Below are 7,174 nucleotides of genomic sequence, written 5' to 3' on the forward strand. Positions count from 1 at the left end.
CTGCACAGAGCCGAGGTTACGTGTGTGCGGCCGAGGAAGTGCGCGAAGGCTCCGCGGATGGGCTCAGGGCCCTGAAAAGAGGCTCTATGCCTTTGTTCGGCCCCGTGAAAGCAGCTTTTTTACTCCTTCACATCTGTGCCTCGCAGCGGCCCTGCGGCCGCGGGAGGGGAGCGGCGCCCCTGCGCGGGGTCAATCAGCCCTTTGTTGCTCCCCTCCGGTCCCTCACTGGGGCTGGAAATGGAGAAAAACTGGAGAAAGCCCCCTCGCTTTTCTTCCTGCCCTTCCTGTTTACGGCGGCGCGCCGCTGCTGCACGTGATGGCTGCGGGAGATGCTCGGACTCCGTAATGACATCCGAGCATCGAGGGGATGGGGAATAAATTCCCTGCTCCCCCCGTGGCTGTGGGGAGTGGCACAGCACCCGCAGCCTCGGGCTTTTGGGGTGGTTTGGGGTGCTGAGAGCATTGGTGCTGGGGGTGCTGCAGCCGTGTCCCAGTGAGACAAACGTGGGAGGAGGGGGGACACATCACTGGGGGAGCAAGAGGTACAGTGTGTGATGGCAGAAAGCTGAAATCGCCTTTTTTCTGGGCAAAAGCACTCATGGGTAGGGCCTGGCCGAGGGGACCAGCACCAGCACTCATATTGCCAACAAAGTGCTCATTTCAAAGATTTTTTCCCCACTGCTTCGGAATAAAATTACCTCCATAAACCCGCAGGAAGCTGACGGGGGTGCTAAACCCCCTGCTCCCCGATGTAGGGGAAACGCAACAGGTCCTGAGCCCAGGGGGAAAGCACTGGGAGAAGTCTCCTCTGCACCGCTGACCCACGGAGCCTGGACCAAGGGCTCTTCCTCTGTGTGCCACTGCTTTAAGGCAAACACGGGGCTGTTTTTTTGTTTGTTTGTTTTGTTTTGCTTTCTTGGGAAAGGCAGAAATAGGCTCGGTGTTTGACCATAAGTTTCACAAGGGCAGTTGTTTGCAAAGGCAGCACCCCCAGCAATGGGGTAGGTGCGCTGGTGGTGGCACCCGGGCGATCCCCAGCCTGGGGTGAGTCACAGGGGAATTGCTGGGATGGGGATTGCAGGAGGGGTTTTTGGGCCAGCATCTCCTCCCACACTGCCCAAGGACCACAGGTGCCAGGCCGGGGCTTGGGGGCCTGGCACCAGGTCTGGGTGCTGCAGGGCTGGGAACAGCAGGAATGATCCCGTTTGCTCAGCGTGGCTCTTTACTTGCAAAAAAATAATAAAATAATAAATGAAATGAAATGAAATGAAATGAAATGAAATGAAATGAAATGAATAAAATAAAATAAAATAAAATAAAATAAAATAAAATAAAATAAAATAAAATAAAATAAAATAAAATAAAATAAAATAAAATAAAATAAAATAAAATAAAATAAAATAAAAAGGATTGGTTGGGAAATGCACCCCGCTGCACTGAAATGCACACAGAAAAGCAGTGATTCCCACCCATTTTGCACAGGATGCCCAGGGCTGGATTTGGCAGAGCAGGAATGTGGGTGGGGGACGGGAGCACAGGCTCTGCTTCCACACCTGACCACGGCCTCCCAGGTGCCTTTCAGCTCTGAGACGTTCAGGATCCCTCTCGTTTCCCCACATTCCCCTTTCTCTTGAACCCCTCCCAGAGAGCCGATAGCTGCTCAGGGGCTGCGGCTCCCAGGATGGATGCCGAACCCACTTGCTCCACCTCCGAGCAGCCGCAATGCTCACCTGCACCCCGAGACAAAGCCTGAGCATCCCCGGGGACCCACACCAGGCTCCCCATCAGGGTTTCCCACCCCCCAAGGTCCATATCAATGCGATAAACCAGAAAATATCCAGATGCCTGCAGCAATGCTTGGATATCACACTCAGCTTGGAGCAACGCCCTCTTCAGTGCCAATTTTCCTGCACTTCAGCCTCTTTCATTTCCCCTGGAAATGCAATGGAGATGTGATTGAAAACCTTTCTGTGCTGGCTGAGCATTCCCAGCGAGCTGGGAGCTGTGCCAGCACCCCAGCTCAGCAGCTTGCTTGGCCCAGCACACAGCAGGGTGATGCACACCTCAAACAGCGCTGGGGGAAAAGCACCTGCAAGGGGAACAGAAGGGCGTGAGCTGGCCAGGAATGGGTCCAGAGTGGAAATCAGGAAGGTTTTGGCACTGACAGGTGGCCAAGATCAGATCTGGCAGGGTGATAACATCCTCACCCTCTGAGGCTGGGGATGGGGACGGTACTGAACATCCCGGAGGGACCCCATTGAGCTGCTGTCACTGGCTGTGCCTCTGGGGTGTGCTGCAGAGGGGCTGCAAGAAGAGAAACCAAATTTTTATTTTGTTTGTTTGTTTGTTTGTTTCAAAATTAGGGGAAAGGTGCCACGGGGGTCACCCCAATGCTGCTACACCAGCCTGGCTGCTGTTGTGCTGGGGGGAGCGGTGTGGATCCCTGTGTTGGCACCCAAGGTGCCCATCTCTGGACCCAAAATGCCCCTGCAGGTCCCAGCCCTTGCCCCATTGTGGGGGGATCAGTCGTTGCTGGTGGGGTTTGTGGTTTGTGGGGGATTTGTGTGGGATCACCCTGGCTTCCTGGGGACCCATCACAGTGTCCGAGGGGCCCTTGTGCTACGGGGAATTGGAGCCCTCGAATGCTGCAGCCCAAATGTCAGAGCACGGCTGAAGGTTTCCTATTGCTTTCCCTTTACATGAATTTTTGCAGATCAATATTAAGCTAAATCTTGTTTTCATGTCTCCATATCTCTTTGCCTCGGAGGCAGGCGGACAGACCTTCCTCCAAATTTCCAGCTGTGAACAAATGCAATTTATTACCTGTAAAGCAAATTTCACTCCTTGCTTCACCCTGAAATGTCCTGCTGGCTGAAAGCAAGGAGCAAATGGCCCAAAGCTGCTTGCAAAACTCATTTTCCTGAGCACCCAGGTTGTGAAAATGTTTTAGAAGAGACCTTTCCTAGCTGGGAGTTTTATTTAAAAAGGCTTCTTTGTTAGCAGACATAAAATCTGACTTGTTATAACTCCTGAAAACCCCAGCGCAGTGTTATCCTTTGTCTACAGCCGCAGTTTTTCACTCTTTATTACCTTATTTACTATTTTCCACGTGGTGTCAAAAATAACCCCCTAAGACAAAGCAGAGCCCAGGCTGGTGGAACCCTCCCTGTGGCCGTGGCACTGCCAAGAGCCCCCGGAGCTGCCAAAAAGCCGGCGCCTCGGTGCCGCCACCATCGCCTCCCGCTCGCTGCCGAGCCAGCAAAACCATCATCATCCTCGCTTGGCGATGGGAGAATTTACCGAGGGGCAGTGCTCAGCCATCCCTGCCTCCGTATTTATTGCGTGCTGGGGAGCGCCAGGCCCCAGAGATACAGCTCTGCCCCCAGCCAGCCCGGTCTGGGTGATTTTAAAGCAGCCTTCCAGGAATTGTGTTTCTTCTTTTCTGCACCGCAGGGAGGGCTCGGAGCTGCCTGCGGGTGCCAGGAGGCATCTTCCCTGCTGGCCGTGGTGGCCTCCGGGGCTGGCGGCTGCTGTCAATAATCCCCTGCATGGCCCTGGGTTGTGTTAGGCTGCAATAAAATAACCCCCATCAAGGCTCCCCATGTTTCCCAGTCCCACCAGGGCCATTTGTTCTCCCCAGCTCCCAGCATGAGGTCCCAGCACGAGGCACCCGTGTGGATAAAAGCACACGTGGCTGAGGGTGCCCAAACAAGTTCCTGCAGGAAAATGCACCTAAAGCTGTTAAATTGCAAAGAAATGGCTTGGCTGGGGGGGACGGCGCTGGGGACGCTACTCCAGCCCAGGCCACCCCCAGGCTGCTGCTGCCAGCCAAGGAAAGGAGTCCTAGTTTTTAAAGGGCAAAGGGGACACTGAGGCTCTCAGAGTGGGTTTCGGAACCAATTCCCTCCCTTCTGCCCTGCACGGATGCTCGGGGACCCGAGGTTGTGGGACCAGGGAGTGCAGGGATGCTGACCCACAGCCACCAGGGCTGATGTCTGCTGTCAAATAGGCAGGTCTCATCTTTCTACCCCCTCCACCCCCCCCAAATACCTCCCTTCCCACCTTGCTATCTGCAAGCCTCGGCACAGCTCGTGTTTAATCAGGCTGCACCAAAACACGCATCGTTACCCTAATTATCCCCACCCCAGCCACCTGGTGCTGCATCATGCAGGTGCATTCCTCCACCCTCCTGGGTGACCCCAGAAACCACCTTTTGGGGACCATCATCCTCATCCCCGTCCCTCCTTGCAGCCCTGCGTAGCACAGTCTGCTGCACTTCCCCATCCACCCCACCAGCAGCTTCCCCAAAACCCATCCATTCACAGCAGGGAGGACGAGGTGTCCCCTGGGCCCCCCAGGTTCCCCAAAGCACCCCAGCTTTTTATCCCCTGCCAGGTTCAGGCTCAGTGTGTGCGTTCCCACTTCTCCACCGCTCAAACCATCCCACCGTGTCGGTCATCCTTGCTGGGAGAGCTGGTGCCTGAGTGTTCAGGTAGCACGGGCAGGAGATGCTCTTGGAGAAGCGTTGCCAAAAAGGAGTTATTTTTTCACAGGTTCAGCTTTGGATGCCCTAGCCAAAGCCCTCTGATAGCAGGACAAGTGGGTGACCCGGTGACACACCTGGAACAGGGGCACCCAGGGCCATCGGGGACCAAACCACAGTGGTCCAGCCTGTCCCCACATCAGGGACAGGGCAGGACAAAGGGTCAGTGCCCAGCATTAATCCAATTGCTTTGCTCCCTTCCTTCTCCCATTTTATGGGAAGAGGTGGCAAAGGGGAGAAAATTCAAATGAAGTCTGAACAGAAAATCATAACGATGTCTTTGATTTAAAACTTAAAAAAAAAAAAAAAAAGGCTTGGGATACTTTGCATGAAAATATGCTCTGAAGGGAGCTGGCGGGAGAGCCGCCCGCTGCTTCTGGGTTTTGTCATTTGCTTCAAGCCTGGTATTTAATCAAGTTCAAATTGGTACTTCAGTGATGGAGAAGGGATATTCAAGCAAAGAGGAACTCTTCTTTTCTCCCAGGCTGTGATGGGGATGGGAGCTTGTTAAAGTTTCTTATTAACAGGAAGAGTAAATTCTTATTAAGTTCTAAGTATATAGAAAGGAGGAGAAGGAGAAGGAGAAGGAGAAGGAGAAGGAGAAGGAGAAGGAGAAGGAGAAGGAGAAGGAGAAGGAGAAGGAGAAGGAGAAGGAGAAGGAGAAGGAGAAGGAGAAGGAGAAGGAGAAGGAGAAGGAGAAGGAGAAGGAGAAGGAGAAGGAGAAGGAGAAGGAGAAGGAGAAGGAGAAGGAGAAGGAGAAGGAGAAGGAGGAGACAACCCCTGGCCTCCCCACGCACGGGACCAGGTGGTGGTGCACCACTGACACGTCCCATCACTTGACAAGCAGCAGTGTCAGCACCGGGTGCTGCTTTGCTGCTGTTTTTCCACACTCAGGTGTTGGGCACCTAAAAGCTGGGGAAGAGAGCCCATGCTTAGCTCAGAAGCAAGCTGGCAGCATTTTCTAAAGGGGAGAAAAAAAAATATGTGAAAACCCCACCGATTTTAATCAATTCAACTGCACAAAATGGAAACACAAAACCAGAGCAGCCTTCGGGTGAAACTCCTTCAACTTTTATAATTACAGAATAGAAAAGAAATCCTCAGTTCACGTTACAAAGACAGTCTTATAAAAAAACAAGCCAACGGAAAGAAGACCGTGGAGCACCGGTGGTGCTGGGTGGGGACCGTCCCCGCCGGGGCTGCTGCTGTCCCCTGGGGTCACCAGCGCTGGGACGTGGCTCTGGGGACAGGTGGCTGGGGCCAGAGGTGGGCTCCAATGCCTGGAAAGTGGTTTTTTTTTGTCTTGGAGGTGGGGGAAAGGGCTCGGAGTTATTGCCTGCGGAGCTCCCACCCTGGCTGGGGCGAGGTGACGGGGATGGCCGGGATGCGCCCACCCTGAGGATTCGGGCTCAGGCAGCATTTCCCTTCTGCACTTCATCCTTTGGCACTTTGTGGCTGTTTATATACTTTTTTTTTTGGAAAGGAAAAACTGCTCTGGGGCACAGAAAGAGCTCAGGCCTGTAGGAGAAGCCCTGGGGAGGCAGAAATGGCACAGTCCCGTGGCCCCTGCTTGTAGCCAAAGGTGCCCGGGCAGTTTGGGGAAAAACCCAAGGGATCTGGGACTGACCTTAACTCACCTCCATGTCACAGGGTAGGAAAAGGAGAGAGAAACTGGAGTGCATTGGTGACCCGCAGCATCTTCTTCAACTGAATGTTGTTTGCAGGGTATGCCAGGATTTTTTATTCCCAGCTCTTCTTAATCCTCAATGGAGATGCAACTGCCCCCCTGGAGCCCACACCTTGCCTCCCCCCCAGATCATTCCCCCCCCTCCCAAATCATCTCTCCCCATTTTTTTTGCTGCTAAAACAAAAGGTCCCTTTTGGGACAATGCCAGAAAGGACAGATTTGCCCCCAAAAGCCCGACCTGCCAGGGCGGGGGGCAGAGGAGCAGCCGAGGATCCGAGGGGGGCAGTGGGTGCTGCCAGCCTTCGCTGAAGGCACAACGTGGCCTCGGGCTGCGAGGAGGAGGAGGAGGAAGGCGTGAGTATGCTGGGACACGGGTGGTGCTCAACGAAAGTGTACTCAGGCACTTCAAATTAAAAAAAGAAAAAGAAAAAAAAACATTCATCTTATCCATTAAAACAGCCTGAAAGGGCCGTGTCGAGAGCAGCGTCGGTATTGCCAAATTCAAGCGTTCGAGTAGCGGGGGCAGGAACCCCAACACGTGGCAGTGTCCGGACAGGCAGGAGGTGGTGGCTGGTGGCAGGGCACGATGTCCCCCCAGGTCCCGGGGGTGGTGGCACCGTGGGCAGCCCGGCCCCAGCCCCTTGGTGCAGCTACAGGTGCCTTTTGGGAACGAGACCCCAGGTCTGTGCCATCCCAACTCCAAATCCAGTGTTTTAGGAAGTTCTCCATGGGACAAGTGACGGAGCAGCCTCGCTCGTGCCACGCTGCCACCACGCTGCAGTTATCCCCCGCAGGTCCGAGCTGCCCCAAACAGACTGGGTTTTGCCCCAAATCCCCTGTGCTTCGTTCCTGCCCAGCACGCAGGAAGAGGACGCGTTGCTCAAATTAAAAACCAGGTCTGAGAAACAGAAGAAAATGGTGTCCGCTGACCGAGCCCACATCCC

The sequence above is a fragment of the Netta rufina genome, assembly GCF_964035555.1.
Source record: "Netta rufina genome assembly, chromosome: 23".
Classification (NCBI taxonomy): Eukaryota; Metazoa; Chordata; class Aves; order Anseriformes; family Anatidae; genus Netta; species Netta rufina.